Source organism: Danio rerio, chromosome 1, assembly GCF_049306965.1.
Source record: "Danio rerio strain Tuebingen ecotype United States chromosome 1, GRCz12tu, whole genome shotgun sequence".
Lineage (NCBI taxonomy): Eukaryota > Metazoa > Chordata > Actinopteri > Cypriniformes > Danionidae > Danio > Danio rerio.
Genome location: NC_133176.1, coordinates 55555208 through 55578577, shown reverse-complemented (window position 1 = coordinate 55578577; position 23370 = coordinate 55555208).

Here is a 23370-nt window from a genome sequence, read left to right as displayed (position 1 = left end):
GTTGGAAGAGCATCCGCTGCCTAAAACAAAGGAATAGTTGGCGGTTCATTCCGCTGTGGCGATGAATAAGGGACTAAGTCGAAGGAAAATGAACGAATGTGCATTTAACATTTATTAAATATAAAATGCAAAAATGCGAGGGAAGCACTGTTGCCTCACAGCAAGAAGGTCGCTGGTTTGAGCCTCAGCTGGGTCAGTTGGCATTTCTGTGTGGAGTCAGCATGTTCTCCCCGTGTTGGCGTGAGTTTCCTCCAGGTGCTCCGGTTTCCCCCATAAGTCTAAACACATGCACTATAGGTGAATTGAACAAACTAAATTGTCTGTAGTGTATGTGTGTGAATGAGAGTGTATGGGTGTTTCCCAGTGATGGGTTGCAGCTGGAAGGGCATCTGGATAAGTTAGCGGTTCATTCCGCTGTGGCGACCCGATTAATAAAGGGACTAAGCCAAAAAGAAAATGAATGAATGAATAAAGATGCAAGAGTATTTATATTTCATTAAAAGTGGTTTACACTGTTTACATTATTTGTCTTGACATAAACTTAAATGTAAATCATTGCGCATGCTTTATAAATGAGCTCATCGCAGATTGTGAATCTTGAAAGTTAAATAAAAAGTTGAATGTTACAAGAAAGGATCTCCAGCATACATGTGCATGCGGGCTGAATGAGGGAGAGTAAATACTGGCAGCGCTGTTGCTTTAAGCATATGCCATGCACCGAGTATTAAGACACCACCCAGTGCAGCTCTTCACGGGGGTCTGAGAGCAACACCTGACCTCCGGGATCAGAGGTCAACGTCCTTTCCTCACCTCCACTCACATCTTGAGCTGGTGTCAGATTAGATCAGCTGCTGCTTTCTCAAATACACACGCTGTATGCTGTTGGCCACACGACAGCAGGTTTGAGAGGGGCGCCACACTTTTTTTAAAAGAATTTCCAAAACCAATTTAAAGGGGCAGTTCACCTAAAAATGAAAGTTCACTTAAATACAAAGTGATGTTTGATGTTTGTTTAAACTACTTCTTTAAATGAGCCTAAACAACACAATTGTTATGTTTCATTTGTAAAAACTAATACAGTTGAAGTCAGAATTATTAGCCCCCCTGAATTATTAGCCCCCCTGTTTATATTTTTCCACAATGTCTGTTTAACGTATACGTATATACGTATATACGTTATTATACGTATATACGTATAATAACGTATAACGTATTCCATATCCGGGACCAGGCCATATCCTGAGCTGCTGCTGCGCTGATGGTCGTGGGGAGTGGAGAACATGTGTCTGATTCCAGCGACGCTCCAGGGACAGACGAGTCTTCGCTGAGGCCATCTTCCAGCCTCAACCAAGGCGAATAAAGCTCTGCACAAAACTTTTGGCCAGCCGAGAAATTAAAATGGTCGTGCCCAACTGAGTCTGGTTCTCTCAAGGTTTTTTTTCTTCACTCCCATCAGGTGAAGTTTTTTTTCCCTCTCCGCTGTCGCCACTGCCTCGCATGGTTCAGGATTGGTAGAGCTACGCATCGATGAATTTGCTCTTCAGTGTTTGAACTCTCAGTAATGATTAAATCACACTGAACTGAGCTAAACTGAACTGAACTGAACTTAAACACTAAAATCTGAACCACACTGTTCCAGTTACTATGACCATTTATGTGAAGCTGCTTTGACACAATCTACATTGTAAAAGCGCTGTACAAATAAAGCTGAATTGAATTGAATTGAATTAACGGAGGGAAGATTTTTTCAACACATTTCTAAACATAATATTGGAAATATAACAACATAATTTTGACCTTATAATGGTAAAAAAATTAAAAACTGCTTTTATTCTAGCCAATACAACAAGTAAGACTTTCTCCAGAAGAAATAATATTATCAGACATACTGTGAACATTTCCTAAATCTGTTTATCATCATTTGGGAAATATTTAAAAATGAAAAAAAAAAAAAAAAAAAATCAAAGGTGGGCTAATAATTCTGACTTCAACTGAAGGTTAACTCTCTTCCTTCATGTTCTCCCAACACAAATCAATTGTGCAGAACAGCATTTTGTACAGTGTTCAAAATCATCATTCGTGCGAACACAAAATCAACACTCAAGCAACACAAAAGAAGTTATTTTGAAGAATGCTGGTAGTTGGCATTAAAAAAGTCCCCAAAGTGACCTATTTTACACTAATAAACAATTAGGCCGTTTTTGTTGACCATGAATTTTTAAATGTACTTTTCACAAGAGAAGATGGAAAAATGATTTGTTTTGTAAAGCACATTATTATTAATAATAATAATATACACAATATTACATTGTACTTGTATTATTATTGTTCAGACTGTTTAGGATGGTTAGTTTGTAATTTGCCTGCAGTTTTTAGATTTAAACAAGTTTTAAAGGCTTGGTGAAGTGCTTTCTAATGTGCACTTTTATTCGATGTTTGACGTAATCTCAACCAAAACACATACAGAATAGCTCTTCCCCTTTAAAACAAACAAAAATAATAACAGCCAATAGCGTTTTGCTTCATCACAGCTCTTCCAGGGAGAGAAGTTGAGCTCAAGTATAACATACACCCGGCGCAATGCGGTGCAAGGTGCGTAGTTTCAGCTCGGCGCAAGACTTGTTTTGATGTTTTAACACAGTGAATGTATTTTGATGTATTCACAAGTGCTTTCCATTTCATTACAATGGTGAATTGCATTATGGGACCTTGATTTCTGCTGTCGACTTTTGATGTTGAAAATTCAACTCTACAGTTTAACAAAGTGACTTTCATTAGCATTTTAGTAGTTTGAAATAATACAATGTCTAAGAAATAATATATAGAGAAGTAAGGGTGTAAAGTAACAGGAAATGTGCTGGCAGTTTATTACAAAGTCATTGGAGCTTAATATACAACACCAGCACAGACAATAAATCACTTTAAAGTATTAAAACGTTAATAATAGTCACTTTTTCAAACTTTCCAAGGTTGAAAGTTGTTGGAAGAAAGATCAAGTGCTCACCATGCAACTCAAATGCAAAAGTAAATGGGGGGAGAATAAACAAAAACTGCTAATTTATGGATATTTTTACAGTGTACCTCTAATAACCATAAAACCCCATTAGCTTTAGCCACTTGGTGGATCTGGCAGGAGAGCAGATATGTAGTAGCTGTTTCTGACACAAGCACCAAAGTGTTTCCAAGATCTCTGAACAACACCCCCTTTTCTTTTTTCCCCCCCTCATCACCCAATAAAGCTTCCAGCTCCATTATGATCAACCCTGCAGAACCCTCTAGAATGTGACCAAAACTGTGGCTGAGAATAGAATTGGGAACTTTTGATGATCCAGAACCGGCTGCGTTTTATGTCGTCTTTTCATATGGGCCATGTGTTGGAGCCCACATTCAACAAAACGCAATGGTTTTGTTTTATTCACTCGCTGCACCATAATTAAACCCAGCAGATCCATTTCTGTTAAAGAAAAGGCCACGTTTTTTTCATTTTTTGTTTATATGACTTCTCTTTTACCAGTGTGTGTGTGTGTGTGTGTGTGTGTGTGTGTGTGTGTGTGTGCGTGTGTGTGTGTGTGTGTGTGTGTGTGTGTGTGTGTGTGTGTGTGTGTGTCTGTGTGTGAGTGCACTGCAAAAATGCTTTCCTTACTAGTCCAAATATGTAATAAAAAATTTTAAATCAAGATGCATTTTCTAGACAAGACAAAATATTGTCTTGTTTTAAGGAATAATGTGCCAGTTTTTCCTTTAAACATGCAAAATAATCTACCAATGAGGTTTTTCGTTTTGACAGAATATTTTGCTTGTTTTAAATGGCACCTATTTTACCCCTTTACAAGCTGTAAGAAGCCTTTGGTGTCTCCAGAGTGTGTCTGTAAAGTTTCAGCTCAAAATACCCATCGGATTATTTATTATTGCCTCCAGAATCTGCCGATTTTGGTGTCTGAATAGTAGGTGTTTTTGTAGCTTGTGGCTTTAAATGCAAATGACCTGCTTTTACCCGCCCACCGTTCCCACATGCATGCCTGATTCTCATCAGACGTTAGATCAGATAAACAGCAGTCTGTAACTATGTTTCCATCCAAAGATGCTAATTACTGTAACTTTATGTACAAAACTGGAATAACAAGTCTGATTTCATGAGGAAACGTAAGTATTTTACGTTTTGTTAGTTTAATGGCTAATTTGTGCGAAATCGTAGTTCCGTCGTACAAAAATGCACGATTTTAAAAAGGAGGCGTGGCACCCAACCCCACCCCGAAACCTAAACGTCATCAAGTAAAACAAATCGTACTAAATTGTATGACGTAGATCGTACGAATTCATACGAATTAGCCACTAAATCAAAGTTAAGAATTGCCGTGAGAGTCAAAGCAAACAAAATCGTCACGTCCTGATTAACTGGCGCCAAATATCAAACATTCATTCATTCATTTTTCTTTTCGGCTTAGTCCCTTTATTAATCTGGGGTCGCCACAGCGGAATGAACAACCAACTTATCTAGCATATGTTTTACGCAGCAGATGCCCTTCCAGCTGCAACCCATCTCTGGGAAACATCCATACTCTCATTCACACACATACACAACGAACAATTTAGCTAACCCAATTCACCTGTACCGCATGTCTTTGGACTGTGGAGGAAACCCACGCGAACACAGGGAGAACATTCAAACTCTACACAGAAACGCCAACTGACCCAGCTGAGGCTCGGACCAGAGACCTTGTTGCTGTGAGGTGACAGCACTACCTACTGTGCCACTTTGTTGCCAATATCAAACATAAAATGGAATTTACTGGGGTTGAGAAGCTGTGTGAATCTTTTCCTTATTTAATAAATGACTGGCGGCTCAGGAGACAAATGCCGACATGCAATAAGCGTGTGGTGACATTTGAAGGCACAAAATGCAGGGCACAGACACTCCTAATTCTGAAGGTCATTATTTATATAATAACACTAACACTGAAATGGTTAAGGCTTTGGTTTGTCTATTCACACACATTTTTATCATCACGTGATCACTTATAACAAAACCACATTACTTTTTTAATGCACATACTGGAATTTGTTCGGTTAAAGTGTTCCCATCGTAGTTTATGCGCATCTTTTCTTATCGAATAAATCGTTTATCTTACTCTGTTATGCGAATACATTTTTATGACCATTTTCAAAACGTATGCGCATCATGGCGTTTCCATGAACCGTTTTTATGCGAATATCTAAAAATGTGTGGAAAAATAGCTGGATCGAAACATAGCTAGTGACAGAGACAGACTCGGATGAAGCTGAAATACAGCTCAGTCAAAAATACCAAGTAAGTTTATTTGATCTATTTGTGGTAGAGTTAATTCAAGCCTTTCTGAAATGATGAGTCTCATGAAACAAATGCCATTTGACGTACACACACATACTGTATTAGCCTTTACTGACACCATGCAACTGTGGTGATTATTGCTGTTAAGAATTAGCAATTTTACTTTTTACTTTTTTTTTACTTACAATTTTATAATCTTTATTACAAACATGCTTTGTTTTAAAAATAATTGTAACGAATATTTTAATCCCAGTTTATTTGCAAAATAATGTTGTGTGGACATGTGTGTACATGTTATTATAGAAGCATGTTGCCTGTCAATCAATTCAGTGGGCGGGGAAAACCGCACTTCACGTCACGTTGCGGTGAACCTCAAAATCACTGGGGTTTGGGTCTATTTTAACATCAGTTCTGTCCAAACAGCTTACAAAGGTTGATTTTCATCATACACTGCAAAAAAAGGCTTTTCTTATTTGGTTTTTTAGTCTCGTTTGTAGTCTAAATTACAAGCAAAACAAATTGTCTTGTTTAAAGCAATAATACGCCAAAATTAAGTGAGTTTTTGCTTAATATAGGCAAAATAATCTGCCAATGGGGGAAGGCAAATAATCTTGTTTTTGATTTCAACATAAGAATATTTTGCTTACTGCATTGGCAGAATATTTAAATTGTTTTAAAGAAAAACTCACTTCATTTTTGCATGTTATTTAAAAAAAATAATAATAATTTTAGCTTATCTAAAAATGCTTCTCGATTTAAGATTTTTTCAGATATTTGAACTACAAAAAACACACACTATAATAAATAACAGCTTTTTTGCAGTGTGTGTTATATTCCTTGCATTTAAAAAAAAAGTCAATGTTGACCTATGGGGAAATTAATTTTAGGGTTCCCATTAGGAAAACGGCTCATAAATCACACCGAATGAAGAGTCTTGTGAGAAAGATTTGTAAAATCTCTTAAGCTCACCGAGACTGTATTTGTTTACTGCAATATCGCTGCAAGTGGCAATTAACAGGCTGTAAAGTGCTTTAAAGCCTGTAGGTAAACACATATCTATTATTAACTAATCCTATAAGCACCTAAATTAGGCAAGAAAAGCGCTATATTTTTAGCCGTTTCAGGTCATTTTTCATAAAAAACAACATTCTTACCATTGTTGAGTATTATCGGAGTTATAGCGCCACCTGTGGGCCAATTTCATTATAAGATGCTTCTTTAGAATTATGTAAAAAGCAATTTGTTTACTTTAATTAAAAAAAAGAGAATTTAAACCTAAAATGACTACATAAATTAATAATGTGCATAATTAAAATTGAGTAAAGTCAATTCAACGGTAACAAGTTACAAAGGGTTTAGGAATGATTCAAGTAACTAATTCTTTGTTACAGTAAATCTCCTTAAACACCTATATTGTTTTAACAAAAACTCAGAAGCTCAAGTATTTTTGCCCACCCTAATTTTCTACATGACCCTATTAAAGCTTTATACACAAGTGGTTATCAATTTAGGTGATCTTGACTTTTGTTGGTTTTGCTGAGCTTCAGTGAAAAGTGAGCTCAGTCTGGTTGGTTTGTAAATAACTTGACTAACAGCTTTGTGAAGAAGAGAACTAGCTTACAAAAGACATTTTTTTTTTAAGTAAAAAAAATTGGAAGGGACAGCATGGTGGCTCAGTGGTTAGCACTGTCGCCTCACAGCAAGAAGGTTGCTGGTTCGAGTCCGGGCTAGGCCAATTGGCATTTCTGTGTGGAGCTTGCATTTTCTCCCTGTGTTAGCGTGGGTTTCCTCCAGCTGCTTCTCTCCACAGTCAAAAGACATGTGCTATGGTGAATTAAATTAACTAAAATGGTGAATGGTAAATGAATGAGATTGTATGGGTGTTTCCCAGTACCGGGTTGCAGCTGGAAGGGCATCCGCTGCGTAAAATGTATGCTGGAATAGTTTGCGGTTCATTCTGCTGTGGGTACCCCTGATATATATGGGACTAAGTCGAAGGTAGATGAATGAACAAAAATTTGGAAGATCAAAGCCAATGCTATTGATCAAATGCCAATTAAAGGAGTTTTATAAAGCGATTAAATCACTATACTTTAAAAAAGTGGGTAAATTATATTTCATTTCAGTGCACTATATATATGGCAAGTATTTTTCAGCCACTGATAAACTTCCAGTGAAAGGTTGATGTGATTTATTATGAATTTAATAATTTAAAGTTCCTAGTACGTCATTGATAATGTAATTTAATTAAAATATAGTCAGTTAAATAGATTTAATGTCCCATTAAAAAATTTTTTTAGATGATAGTTTTAGTATTAATAGTTTTAAGACATCTATAAGCTAGTGTGCTCCAAAAAAGGGGACAAAATTTACGTTATAAACCTGAAATAAACATGTAAAGCTTGTAGTTTGTCACTTATGCCTAAATGGTTTTATTCACCTCATCTAATGCCTTCAGTTTCTCATCAAACCTTCTGACCAATCAAATACTCTCTAGTGTCTGACAAGCCCCGCCCCTTCAAGAGGCTTCTAATTTGCCTTTCATTTGATGCAATTGAGCTCAACCCCTCTCACTGGCAGAGCTGAGAGAAAAACCAAAAACTATTGGCTGTTTATAAAAAGGGGAGGAGCTACACTATGTGTTCTTTACATGTTGCAGATGAGATTACGGCAAATATAAATAAATATGCACTTTTCAAAGCACTTCAAGAGACTTTTAAGGATTCACCTTTTTTTTAAATCAAAAATCCACAGAGAAGAGATCAAGCTCTCATAATGCAAGTAAATTAACAGTAATGACAGTAACTAAATGGAAAACATGTGAATAACAAAATACGGAAACTGTTAATTAACAGATGCATTTAAAGTATATTCTAGCAAGAATGGGTTTGGCAAATAATAATATTTGTTGGAAATGTCAAAAAGAGAGAGGCACATTTATTCATTGACTGTTCACTAGTTCAGCCTTTTTGGCGCCAAACCCTAAACATTTTGAGTAAATGGCTTGGAACATTAATACCACTGTCACCAAGGTCATGCTTACTGGGAGATAGGGAACAGATGCCAAATACTACAAAAGGAGAGTTCACAGTCATCATGGTGGGGATCACAGTGACAGCTAGAGTCATCTTAAAACACTGGAAAACTCCCAAAATTCCAGAGTTAAAAGAATGGGCCAATATAATGACTAAAACAGCCTCGTATGAACATTTACTTTACGAATTACATAATAAGGACAAAGCAGGGGTCCCTGTATGTATCCCAGTATGGGAAGACTTTTGGTCTTATTCACACAGTGATACCGGTAAATATCTGGAAAATTTCCGGAAAGACTTTACCGGTATATTGAAAAAAGCGCTGTGCACACAGGCGAGGACGTTACGGAAATTTTCCGGAAAAGAGCATTCACACATCCATTCCAAAATACCGGTAAATTCTGACATCATTCACCACAAATGAGCTTTAAACGGCTGCGCTTGTATTTGTAAACATTTGACTAAATTACAAACTCTGTGGATGATCAATATTGTGAACAACTTTCGCAGGATCACTTTCGCATGTCGAGATGTTCATAATATGTGCGTGTGCAGGCGCTCATAGGCGCACGCAAAGCTTGAAGGTAAACAAACAACGGCTTATCATAAGCATCTCATCGATGATTATTTACACAGTTGGCATTAAGAAGAACATACAAACGTGATCTGACTAACTTCTAGCAGCTAAACGTGTCTGGAAAAATATTCAAAGGCTTTTATCCTCACAAACCACGCGGACGTAAATGCGTCTGACTGTTGTGATTGGCTAAAGCAGACGTCTCACGTCAGCACGTTCTAGACGTGCACGCGCTTATTATGGGAATCTTCCTTCTGCATTCACACAGCGCAGCATTCCGGCAAATTACCGGTAATGTTACAACTTCTCTTTCCGGAAAATAGCCGGAACGAATTTACCGGTATTTTCAAAAATGACAAATGACCTGTTCACACATACAGACCTTTCCGGAAAATTGCCGGCAATGTGAAAGGGGCTAAAGTCTTGTAATACAATTTAAAACTATTCACCAGGTTTTCCTAATAATATTGTACCTCTGTCCTAGTAACCACTGTATTCATTCTGGCTTTACATTTAGTAGGCCACAAGTGATCACTTGTAATATGTGTTTGTATTATTTTGTCATGAACCAGAAGAAAACAATAAAAAAAAACTTGAATTAAAAAAAAGTATATTCTAGCTAGAAAAGTATACAAGACTTTATAAAGATTAATACTCCAGCTCAATGAGAATGAGTTTCCTTCAGCAAGTCAGCTATGACGGAAAAGACATTAAACTGAAGCCAACAGATTCTCCAGCCAGACACGCTGTATCCGCTGATTCTGTTAATGTGAAGTGACCCAAAACCAGCTTCTGTCTGCTCTCCTCTGACCTCTGACCCCTTATCAAAAGCTCTTTCTGTCCTGGAAGCAGTGGCGGGCCTGATAACAAGAGATTCAGACTCATTCAGAAGCCAGAAGGACAGTTTTTCTGCGGTCACGAGTGAGTAGTTCAGTTCCCCGAAGACGCTCAGTTCCCTGTGGTCAGTGTGTGTGTGTGTGTGTGTGTGTGTGTGTGTGTGTGTGTGTGTGTGTGTGTGTGTGTGTGTGTGTGTGAGTGTGTGTTGAATTAAGGAGCAGTACTTCTCGCTGGCCGTCTGTATCTTATCTGTCTGCCTGTTAACCTCTTTTACCACACACATCTTGAGCATTACTACACAAACTACAAAACTACACAAACTTTCAGAAGCTCAGGGTACACATACACACATATCAACACAAGAACACAAAGTGATTCTGAGAGGAGCATGTGATATGATTGATCGCGCCTGGTCTCCCATCCGTAATCAGTAATAATCCAATCAGATTGATCCAAGCTTTCAATAAACAGACCGATTTCACCCTACTGCTTTATCTTCATTTTGGAAGAATCCCCCCTTCCACCCCATCTCCTCCTTTTCCTTCTTTACTAGGGGAAGCTCTCGAGACCTACCTGATCTCGGACTTCCCTTATATGCTTATTTACCAGGCATGAGCCTTGGGCTCATTTATCTCTGAGCTCAGGGTTCTCTCCCGGGACAGCATGCGAAACAACATGATAATATCGTCAAGCATATCTAAGTGTGAACTCTTGAAAGGACATTTAAATAAGTATAACATAAACAATAAAAATTATGTTGTTTTATGTATAGATAGATGTAAATGTTTTATGTGCAAAATGGGCATTGCATGAGCAATATCAGCCATAGTGAGAACAGTTAGAAAAAAATAGACATTTTTTATTATTTTTTATATATTACCAAACTGTGAACATTTATTTTTTCTTCTTCTGGAGAAAGTATTATTAATTTTGTATTTTTTTCACACACACACACACACACACACACACACACACACACACACACACACACACACACACACACATATATATATATATGTATATATATATATATATATATATATATATATATACATACATACATACATACATACATACATACATACATATATATATATATATATATATATATATATATATATATATATATATATATATATATATATATATATATATATATATATATGTATATATATATATATGTATATATATATGTGTATATATATATATACATATATTAAGGTCAATATTATTAGCCTCCTCGAGAAGTTTTTATTTTATGAAGTTCCTAACGTAAGTTCGGGAGGAGCTTGATAAGTCAGGTGGGTCAGCCAATTTTCACTTGTGTATATAAGTAGCGGTCCTAGCACTATTTCAGTATTTCAGTTAAAAAATTTTTTTAAAGTTGGCGGTTCATTCCAACGTGGCGATCCCTGATGAATAAAAGGACTAAGCCAAAAGTAAATTAATGATTGTTTTTAATCTTGATAATGCAAACACTAATCCTACGATTACTACTACACTCCAAAATTAAGAAATTTGCATTTTGTTCAAACTACTAATTTGAAATAAGCTGGAATACCACAGGGTGACACAGTGGCGCAGTGGGTAGAACGTTCACCTCACAGCAAGTAGGTTGCTGGTTTGAACCTCAACTGGGTCAGTTGGCGTTTCTGTATGGAGTTTGCATGTTCTACCTGTGTTAGCATGTGTTTCCTCCAGGTCCCTCCGTAGTGTATGTGTGTGAATAAGTGTGTATGGATGTTTCCCAGGGATGGTTTGCAGCTGGAAGGGCATCCGCTGTGTAAAACATATGCCAGATAAGTTGGCAGTTCATTCCGTTGTGGTAACCCTGGATTAATAAAGGGACTAAGCTGAAAAGAAAATGAATGAATGAATGAATGAATGAATGAATGAATGAATGAAATACCACAATTACTAAGATTTTTTTGGAACAGTTTTTTTGTTTTTTGTTCAGTCCACTTAAATGTGTTAGGTTGACTTATGCTACATTCACACCTGTCCAATCGAACCACACCAAAGGGGAAAACGGACTCTAGTGCGATTCAACCAAAGGCAGGTGAAAAAGCACCATTAATCTATTGGTGTTGGGACAACCTCAATGAATTGTGTAAAACCCTGCATTTTTGTACTGCTACACTTTTTAAAAAATGCTAAAAATTGTCTCAACACAAATAATTAAGTTAACTTAAATTTAAGTGGATTGAACATTAAACAATTAAGTTATCCCAACAAAAACTCAAGAATTCAGCTCATTTTAATTAAGTGGTTTAAAGAAGCAGCAAACATTATTTTTGAGTGTATTAACAATAATAATAATAAAAATAATTATGATGTTTTTATAATTATGAATAATGATAATAAATGTTTCATGAGCAACAAATTAGCCAATTAGCATGCTTTTTAAAAGATCATGTGGCACTGTAGACTGGAGTAATGATGCTAAAATGATCAGCTTTGTACTACAAGAATAAATTGCATTTGAAAATATCTTAAAATTGAAAACAGATATAAGGAAAATATTATTTTACACATTTACATTTTTTTAAACATAACATTTATCTACATTTATGTCCACTTAATGTATTTTAGAGAACATAAATATAGCCTTGATGAGCAGAAGAGACTTCTTTCAGAGATACCAAAAACATTTCAACAGACATAATAACAAGAATGGGACAGAATGGTGGCTCAGTGGTTAGCACTGTTGCCTCACAGCAAGAAGGTTGCTGGCTTGAGTCTCGGCTGCCAGTTGGCATTTCTGTGTGGAGTTTGCATGCTCCGGTTTCCCCCACAGTCCAAAGACATGTGCTATAGGTGAATTGAATAAACTAAATTAGCCGTAGTGTAAAGTATGTGTGTGTGTGTGAATGTGGGAGTGTATGGGTGTTTCCCAGTACTTGGTTGTGGCTGGAAGGGCATCTACTCTGTAAAACATATGCTGGAATAGTTGGCGGTTCATTCCGCTGTGGCGACTCTTAATAAATAAGGGACTAAGCCGATGGAAAAATTAATGAAATAATAGTAAGAAAACCTGAAGCTTTTTGGATATGCGTCTCCAACTGTCTGATGGGCTTTTAGGCACATCCATCAATTGGTACACAGCGTCTCACCATCAGAAGCTCAAACGTCATTTGGTTTTCAGATTCATGTATTTTCACTCCTTTAGTCCACCCAGAGTGAATTATGCTGGGTTTTTCCTGTGAATAGAAAAAACAAGTGAGCGTCTCAGAAGCACGTGCATGAATGTTTAAATACAGTAATGTCTCGTGCGTCATATGAGTTCAGTGAAATGACATGATGGACGTGAACAGAGTCACGATTTTTCCGTCCTTTTTTTTCCATTCCAGTGCCTGTTCTCAGATGTTTGCCATCATACTCGCTTTTGAGTCATTAGTATAGTGTGAGACAGCCGCCCAGAATCTGCCCAGCTTACAGTAGTGGGTTTACAGTGAACATGGATTTTTATGTCGTCTGAAACATCCAAATTTTCAAATGATTTTATAAAACATTTTGAATGGTCATAAATATTAACCCTTGTATGCTGTTGGGGATGTTTTCATCCAGTCTGGGGTGATATTTGCCACAAATATCTCTCTGTTTTAGCAAATGGAATGATTTTTGGTCTCAAATCTTATTTTGATACATATTTTGGGAAAATGCTTTGGAATTTTTCAAAAACTCAACAATACCCTCTGGGCAAATTTGTTATGTTGGTGGCTCTTTTTGCCCCATTGACTTGCATTATAACGACATTTTTTGATTGCAAAGCCATGCAGGGGCGAACTGGTTATAGGGAGCATCTGGACTTTTCCCTGTGGCCTGACGGTCAATCTGGCCTGCCACAGTAACTCTGGCCTGCCGTCTACCCACCCTTATTACTTACCGAATGTACCTCTATATACATATCTGGAGAGCGCCAAATACATCCCAGGAGCTTTTTTTTTGCAGTTTTTGCAAATGTACGCTTTTTTACATCTCAAATTTCTTTCACAAGTTCCATTCCTGATCACCTACTTCGCTTAACCCAACCGTTAGTGTTTTCAAAAGCACTGATTGACCCGATCAACCCCTTACGTAAACCCAACCGACAGTGTTTTTAAAAGCACGGATTGACTGGCGCCCACCCACTTCCCTAAACTCAACTGACTGTGTTTTCAAAAACACCAATTGACCAGCTCCCACCCACTGCCTTCAATCCAACCAGCAGTGTTTTCAAAAGGACCGATTGACCAGCGCCCACACACTTCCTTAAACCCAACCGATAGTGTTTTAAAAAGCACCAATTGACCAGCGCCCACCCACTTCCTTAAACCCAACCGATAGTGTTTTAAAAAAGCACCGCTTGACCAGCGCCCACCCACTTCCCTCAGCCCAACCGGCAGTGTTTTTAAAAGGACCGATAGACCATTGCCCACCCACTTCTCTAAACCCAACTGACAGTGTTTTTAAAAGCACAGATTGACCAGCGTCCACCCACTTCCTTAGACCCAACCAACAGTGTTTTCAAAAGCACCGATCTCACCCTGTTATTTACTTGTTCTTTTCATTTTTTGCCTTTTGTTTTCGTCTTACCTGCTTTATGTAACCGATCTTCGCCAGACTCAAACCTCGTCATCGCTGACAACTCCACTCCACATCACAAGTCTACCGACGTACAGTACATGGCAAGCTACTGGACAAACAGGGGAACAGCCGTCCATACGGAAGTAAGCGGTCAGCTGGTAAGAGCTTAAAGGAACGCTGTCATACTGCCCCATAGTGTTTGTTTTAAAGACAAAATGCAGCCATACGTAGCTCTGGCTACATAATTTGCGATCGCCGGAATAAGGGCTACGTTTTCAGATTGAGCCTATGTTACAACAACTACAGTAAACAAAAAATATCAAAACACTGTAACAAAAGCTGGGTTCCACACAGACCCTTCATCTCATGCCTACACAAATCAATTAATTTAACTTAAGTTGATTAAACAAAAAAGAACTGTAGATTCAGCTCATTTTAAATGATTAGTTTAAAAAAGCAGCACAAATATTATTTCAAGATACCAAGATTACTAGTTTAAAGTGTGTTTCAGACTAAAAAAAGTGTATTTTTTAAGAAGCAGACCCCATTTTACATGCACTGTGAATAAAGACGAGGTGCAAATGTGTCCTAAAAGCCACTTTAAATAGGAGCTTTTTAATCCCTTGTGAACATGACAGAGCAGATAATGAGTATGCAGAGGAAACACGAGTAACAGCAGTGAGTTCTGGCTTGAAGCACAATGAATGGACTGGCTCAGAAACTCCGGCTGCGCTTCAAACAAAAGCTGATTAGCATTTGTCGTTTCTCCTCCTCAGTTAATAGATGGTGCTGTGGATTCTCTGCTCTCCCTCCTCCACCAGGTGTTTTATGGTGGGCTTCGGCCTTATGAATGTGTGTTTCTGTGTCGTTGTGTGTGTGTGTCTCAAATGAAAAGCCACCTGTTTCGCTCTGATCAAGAAAAGGTAATAGGATAGTCACATTTTAGACTGGCTCCCTGAGGACGTGTAAAAAGAGTCACTTTTAACATGCTTCTTTGGTTTTCTTACACTGTTTTAATGGTGCATATATATATATATATATATACAAAATACACTGCTAGACAAGTGGGCGGCATGGTGACTCACTGTCACAGCTAGAAGGTTGCTGGTTTAAGTCCCGGCTGGGCCAGTTGGCATTTCTGTGTGGAGTTTGCATGTTCTCCCTCTCAACAAGTTAAGTTCTTAGCCATAATTATTACTAATAAAACTTGAGTTTTGGTTTATTTACAATAGGAAAATTTACAAAATGCCTTTGTGGAATTTTAAACATCATACATATTCAATTATCAAATAATTTCTGGCATAAAATAAAGTCAATCATTTCGACTAAATACAATATGTTTTTGTCTATTTAATCATTTTAATTCTTTATGAATTTCTATCAAACACAAAAGAAGATATTTTGAAGAATGTTGACTTCATTCCATTGGCTTACATAGTATTTGTTTTCCGACATTGGAAGTCAATGGTTACAGGTTTTCAACATTCTTTAAAACATCCTCTTTCAACTATCCTTTTAAATGAACTAGACGCATTGAAAGACTTGCCTCCGAAATAAAAACCACAAACCTTCAACAAAAGATCCAACCTGAATTAATGCATGCTACAAATAACAAGACTTTACAGTCAAAACCGCCTCATCTGTCATCGCATACACTTTTTTTATTACCGACACGACGGTTCATCTATCAGACCTGTCCCATTAAATCTGTATGCGAGTACCTGGATACATATACATGAAGATAAACTGTTATGATGCGATATATTCTGCCGCACACATTTATAGTCCGGTGTCTAACGGCCACTTAATATCCAGAAGAACACACTCAACGAGCAGCAGAGAAATCAATGAAACTCCGCTGTCAGGATTTTATGTGGTACGGCTGGAAGAGATGCAATAGATGAGAAGAGATGGAGGAATCAGATCAATATTGAACCGGCAGAACAGGTGAAAATGTATTGATGGCTTTTATGTGAGGTCTGGAGGGATGGAGGCTGTGTGTGTGAGTGTGTGTGTGTGTGTGTGTGTGTGTGTGTGTGTGTGTGTGTGTGTGTGTGTGTGTGTGTGTGTGTGTGTGTGTGTGTGTGTGTGTGCCCGCACTGCAAAAAACTTATTTAACCAAGACTAAGTGAGAAAAGGTAATTTAGTGAAAATAATGTTAGGATAATAAACAAATAATCAAATAAACAAGATTATTTTATTAACCCCATTTATAACCCCATTCAGTTGTACATTTTTGGACTAGAAACAAGGCGAAAGTTTAAAGGGCACCTAGGTTACCCCTTTTTTCAGATTTAATATAAGTCTTTTGCGTCTCTAGAATGTGTATATAAAGTTTCAGATTAAAATACCCATCAGATTTTTCATTATACCTTTTACAAGATGCTGTTTTATACTGATTTCCAGCAGGGGGTGGTTTTGTCGTACTGCGGCTTTAAGATGATTCTTTCCCGCCCACTACATGCCTCCTCCCTCAGCTGCGTCAGACAACAGACAGACTTAAAGGAAGAAGGTCTCACATAGCGTTTGTGAGATACTACAGTAAGAACTAAGCTTTACTAATCAGTATTGTGAAGTTGCATTGATGAGTCACACACAATATCGTTAACGCGCGCACGCACACACGCACACACGCACGCACACACACACACACACACACACACACACACACACACACACACCACAAATGACACACACACACAGGCAGGCAGACAGAGCGCGCTTAGCTTAGTTAAGGCTAACCTCAAGTACTGTGTGGATATCTGTTATGCTAATGTACAAAATAAACCTGGTTTAACTTCCACAAACCGGGATTGAAGCGTCTTCTTTTATAATTGTTCTGACACGCGGCTGTGCTGATGAAGTAAAGCTGAAGTAAAACGCTGTAATTAATTACACACATACTCTGTTTTAAAACACTTTAAACATGTGAAACTTACTCTGAATCACACTTGATGATGATTGCTGATCCTAGCGAACAGAACAGACCTTTTATTCCCGGTTGCTTTGCGTATGTCTGCCTGGTCTTGTTGACATATACACGCGACTACCAGAACATGTTAATGCGCGCAGCTGTCAATCAATTCGGTGGGCGGGGGGATCGCACACCTACGTAATGGTGCGATCGATTTGAAAACAGCTCCAATTGGCCGACCCTTTTTTTTTTGTAGTTAAATTGAAAAAAAAAAAAGGACTGGGTGTGTTCATATCACCCCAGTATGACGGTCTATACACTATACCAACACACAGATCTGTCCAAACAGCTTGAAAAGTAAATTTTTTACCATAGGTGCCCTTTAAAGTAAGAAAAGCATTTGTTGTATAGTGTGTGTGTGTGTGTGTGTGTGTGTGTGTGTGTGTGTGTGTGTGTGTGTGTGTGACCAATTATTCATTCATTTTTTCATTTATTCATTCATTTTCTGCCCGCTTTTCCTTGGACGGGTCATGAGGTCAGCAGTCTTAGAAGAGAACCCCAGACGTCCCTCTCCTCAGACACTTCCTCCAGTTCCTCCGGGGGGATCCCTAGATGTTCCAAGGCCAGCTTATGGGACATGGCTGGAACACCTCTTGTGGATTTGCGTGAGAACAGCAGGCATGAATGGCACTCGCGAGTGATATGTGAGATCTCAAAAAGCTTACACAGCGGCCTCTGGTGGATTCACGAAAACCAAAACTGGGAAATAAAACGTAGCTCCTGGGATGTATTTTGCTCTCTCCAGAAATGTATATAGGGGTACGTAATCAGAATGAGCCTGGGTTGGATGAGGTTGGATGGATGAGTTTGACAAATTTGTAATGTGACCTAGTGGACTCACTGTCTCAACATTCACACATTCACCTCGGGCCTGCACTTTCATACGCACACTGTCTACGTAAACAGGTTAGGACCATTCCTGGAATGTTCTCTTTCAGGTCTTTTTAGGTTGTTCCAAAAATATCTATTTCTAAACATGTTGAGAACCCAACAGAAACCATATGGAAACATAAGGGGAATGATCAGTGTTTGCTGGGATTCTGGGCTTGAAGTCTGTTGGAATCAAAATTGACAATGTTTGTTTTGCCAGCTCACATTGTTCTTCTTAATGTGAATAATAATTCCTGCAAGTTAACGCACTGTTTTGTTTTTGTTTTTTTGATAATCTTCAATCAAAGTCTGACCATTTGCTTCCATGTTTGGAGTTGTGGTCCTTCTGTTGATGTCAACTATTAATACCCGCTCTAACCGCTAGTTTGCTATAAGGAAATGATATTTTATATACTTTGTACAAAATCATGATTTCATTTGTATAAAACTGTACATTTTTAAACAACCCAGGCTCATTCTGAAAACGTTGTCCTGTGGACGTTTCTGGAGACAGCTAAATATGTCCTGGGAGGTAGGTAATTTTGCAGTTTTTGTTTTCACCAGAGGTCACTGTCGAATGACCGTCTGTCCGACTGGCTGAATGATTGACTGGGCGACCGGCCAATCGGCCGACCCATCCTTCTTCTTCCCTGAACGAAACCAATTTTACCGATTGACCCACCCACTCGCTTACTTCCCTAAACCCAACCAACAATTTACAAAAGTCGTCCAGAAAATGTAAAGCCCTCATCTGATCGTTCCCTTTATTTTTAGATTCTGTTTTTGTCTTACCTGAATTCTGGAACCGATCTTTCCTGGACTCGTCGCTGTGGTCAGCTCCTCTCTGTGTCTCAAGTCCGGTGGCATACTTGACGGGCTAACTGGACAAACTGGTTGCGGCGGGAAAGCCCCCCACAGGGAGGTAAGCGGTCAGCTGGTAAGCACAAAAAGGAACGGCGTCATACTGCCCCGTAGCGTTCGCTTAAAAAATAAAATGCAGCCATACGTACCTCTGGCTACATAATTTGCGGTCTCCAGAAACGTCCGCGGGTCTACGTTTTCAGAATGAGTCTGGGTTGTTTTTTAAAACTACACTGTAAAAAATATCTGTAAATTAGCAGTTTTTCTTATTAATGCAGTTTATTTATGCTTTTGAATTGCTTTATGGGAGCTTGAACTTTCTTCCAACAACTTTTAACCTAGAAAACTTCAAAAAAGTGACTTTTGTGAACATTTTTGGTTTAAAGTGATACAGTGTCTGACTTGGTGTTGTATATTATGCTACAAAATCCTTGTAATAAACTGCCAGCACATTTCCTGTTATTTTACAGACTTGTACAGATTTCTTTCTATATTATTTCTTATTTTATCTCAAACTAGGGATGCTCCAATCAGGATTTTTGCAGCTGATACCGAGTACCGATTCCTTGTCATGGCGATTGGTGATACCGAGTAATGCTTCAAGCTTTATAATCCATAAACCACATTTTCCCTCTAGGAATGATACTTAAGTGGAGATCTTCCTCTACCCAACAGAATAAATTAAGGACGCTGCAAATAATCCCTTAAACACGTCTCTTATAAAGCTGAATTTATACTTCTGCCTACCGCATTTTGCAACTCTGTTGACTGACGTGCACCTCACGAAACGGACAAGGCTTTTATACTTGCCGTGTTCGCCATTGGGATGTTCTTTAAAATGACAGTGGGCGGTCAAAAAGAACTGACAGTAAAGTCAGATGAATAAACAGAGAATTAGGAAGTTTCCGGAAATATGTCATATCATTAATATCCTTCAATATTTTAAATGAATTATTTTTATTGTTTTTATAATTTTTTAATAATTATAGGGATTTTTATAACCGTTCAAGATTTTTTTTTTAAATCAAACTTTTATACATCACTTGCTTTTGTTCATATCTCGGACAGTTTTAACTATTAAAGTTTATTAAAATATTAACGACAAAAGAACATGAGTACAATCGTAAATAAACAGAAAACACTTACTAAACAAAGAAAACAAATATGGAAAGTGTTCATTAACATATATATATTTTTAATAAAGAAAGAGTGACTCCAAACTCCCCCAAAACTCAACTGTCATTTGGTATCATCCTGAGCAATTCATGCAAAAACATACAAAATTAGATCGTACAAATTAGCCACTGAATAAAAATATCAGATTTTTGCAAGATTGTGTTGCTCACACCAGTAGAGCAAAAAAAGTATTCAAAACATCTGTAGTGACAAATTTTCATCATGCTAAAGGTAATATGGTATTTTCAGTCTGATCTCACGACAAAACGTAAGTATTTTACGTTTTGCCAGTTTAGTGGCTAATTCGTATGAATTCAAGTTCAGTCGTACGAAATTGTACGATTTTAAAAAGGAGGCGTGGCACCTAACCCCACCCCTAAACCCAACCGTCATTGGGGGATGAGCAAGTCGTACTAAAATGTACGAATTAGATTGCACAAATTCGTACGAATTAGCCACTAAATGAAAAAGTTACAAATTGCTGTGATATAGTGTTGGGTAGTTTTTAGTTTTAAATGATGATATTGAACTCCTGGATGCTCAGCCTGCAGCTTTGAGGGAGATTTTTACACCACACTGATTTATCTAGCAGCAATAAGCACATCTGGACATTTATGATCCTTCATTTTTGTCTGTGAGAACGGGCCAGTTGGTATGAATTCAGCTTTTGGCTCCTTGAATATTTTTCAGATGAATACAGTGCCCTTATTGTTACTGGAATCGTCTTTATGAAATTGGTGCCGCCGGATTATTTTATAAATGTCTCCAGCATAATTGAAAACATGCTGAAAGGAAAGACATTCGCTGAACTGCGTGGACAATAAAGCATTCAATAGGCTCTCAGGTCTCACATGCAGTATGAATGTAATGATTACCAAATGCAAACCGTAATTCATTCTGGATGAGCGTCCCTGAAGGGGAATATGTAAAGAGGATGGCGAAACGTGTAAGGTCTAAAAGACTGAACTCACTGTGGAAATTGTTCATGCAAACCATGAAATTAGCAATTTGTAAAACAGACTCTAAAATACAGCACTGTTTCTAATTGTTAACTAGTAACGCGTCGTTAAAATGAATGGAAGTCATGCTAAGAAGGAATATAAATATGTTTACTTTTCACTACTCAAACTGTTGTGTCAACTATTAATACAGTATATTCATTCATTCATTTTTCTTGGGCTTAGTTCCTTAATTATTAGGAGTTGCCACAGCGCAATGAACCAACAACTATTTCGTTTTTCACAGCGAATGCCCTTCCAGATGCAACCCAGTACAAACACTCATGCACTACAGCTAATTTAGTTCTTCCAATTCACCTATACCGCATGTGTTTGGACTGTGGGGGAAACCAGAGCACCCGGAGATAAGGGACTAAGAAAACCCACACCAACACAGAGAGAACATGCAAACTCCACACAGAAACACCAACTGGCCCAGCCGGGACTCAAACCCGCGACCTTCTTGCTGTGAGGCAGCTGTGCCAACCACAGAGCCACCATGCTGCCTAATATGCTTTCATTCATGCTTCATGCTATTAACTACTGGCTTATTATTAAGATATTACCTGTTCATTAGTAGTTATAAAGTAGGATCTTATTCTGCATCACTACTCCAACCAAAACCTAAACTCTACCTTACTTAGCTTTTAATATGCTATACACATTAAGCATAAAGCTAATAGTGTTAGTCAATGGTCTGTTAATTATTACATAAAAAGTGTTGCCAAATATTCAAATCTTTAGGATTTGCATACACAAATCATGTATAATATTTGAACTAAATATTCATCACATTAGACAAATGTATATGAATGGGTCTATTGGAGATATTAAGCATTAATTTTAACGTCTAATGGTAATATGCAGTGCTCACAATTTTGACATTAGGTACAACTTTTTGAAGAAACTAATATTTTTATACAGCAGGGATACAGTCGATTAAATACATGCAAAATATTGTAATAGTATTTTAAGTAAAGACTGTTTTTTTTTTTCTTTATGTGCATCAACGAATCTTTTATTTAAGAAAAGTATTTGGCAGCAGTGGTTATTGTAATATTGATAATATGATAAATGATTCTGGAGAAGAAGATCAGTATATTAGAATGATTTCTGAAGGATCGCATAAAAGACTCTTAAATTCTGCTTAAATTAATTTAAAATCTTAATCTGTTCAAATTAATCTTTATATATTTATTTATTTTAACATATCAAACCATTTAAAATATTATAATATCGCATAATATTATTATAGTTTTATTGTATTTTTTGTCAAATAAGCACACTAAGCAAAACAAATTATTTAAATTATATTTAACTTTTGATTGTTATTTATTTTCTTAATGATTTATTATTATTATTATTATTATTATTGATTATCATTATTATTTACTATTTATTTATTTATTACAATTTATTATTGTTATTATCCTATTTATTTTTAATTATTATTATTTATTATCATTATTTGTTTATTATAGTTGTTATTATTATATTTATTATTTTATTATTATTTTAGTAGTAGTAGTAGTAGTAGTATTTATCATTACTATTATTACTATTATTATCATTATTATTATTATTATTAGTAGTAGTAGTAGTAGTTGTAGTAGTTTTGTTGTTATTATTTATCATTATTTTAATTGTAATTTTTATTTATTTATTATTATTCATTATTATTATTATTATTTATAATCATTATTTATTTATTATTATTGTTTTTATTATATTTATTGTTATTATTATTATTATTATTATTATTATTATTATTATTGGTAGTAGTAGTAGTTTTTTCATTACTATTATTACTATTATAATTATTATTATTATTATTGTTGTTGTTATTATCTATCATTATTATTTATCATTATTTTAATTGTAATTTTTTATTTATTTATTATTATTCCTTATTCTTATTATTATTTATAATCATTATTTATTTATTATTATTGTTTTTATTATATTTATTATTATTATTATTGGTAGTAGTAGTAGTTTTTATCATTACTATTATTACTATTATTATTATTATTATTATTGTTGTTGTTATTATCTATCATTATTATTTATCATTTTTTTAATTGTAATTTTTATTTATTTATTATTATTCATTATTATTATTATTTATAATCATTATTTATTTATTATTATTGTTTTTATCATATTTA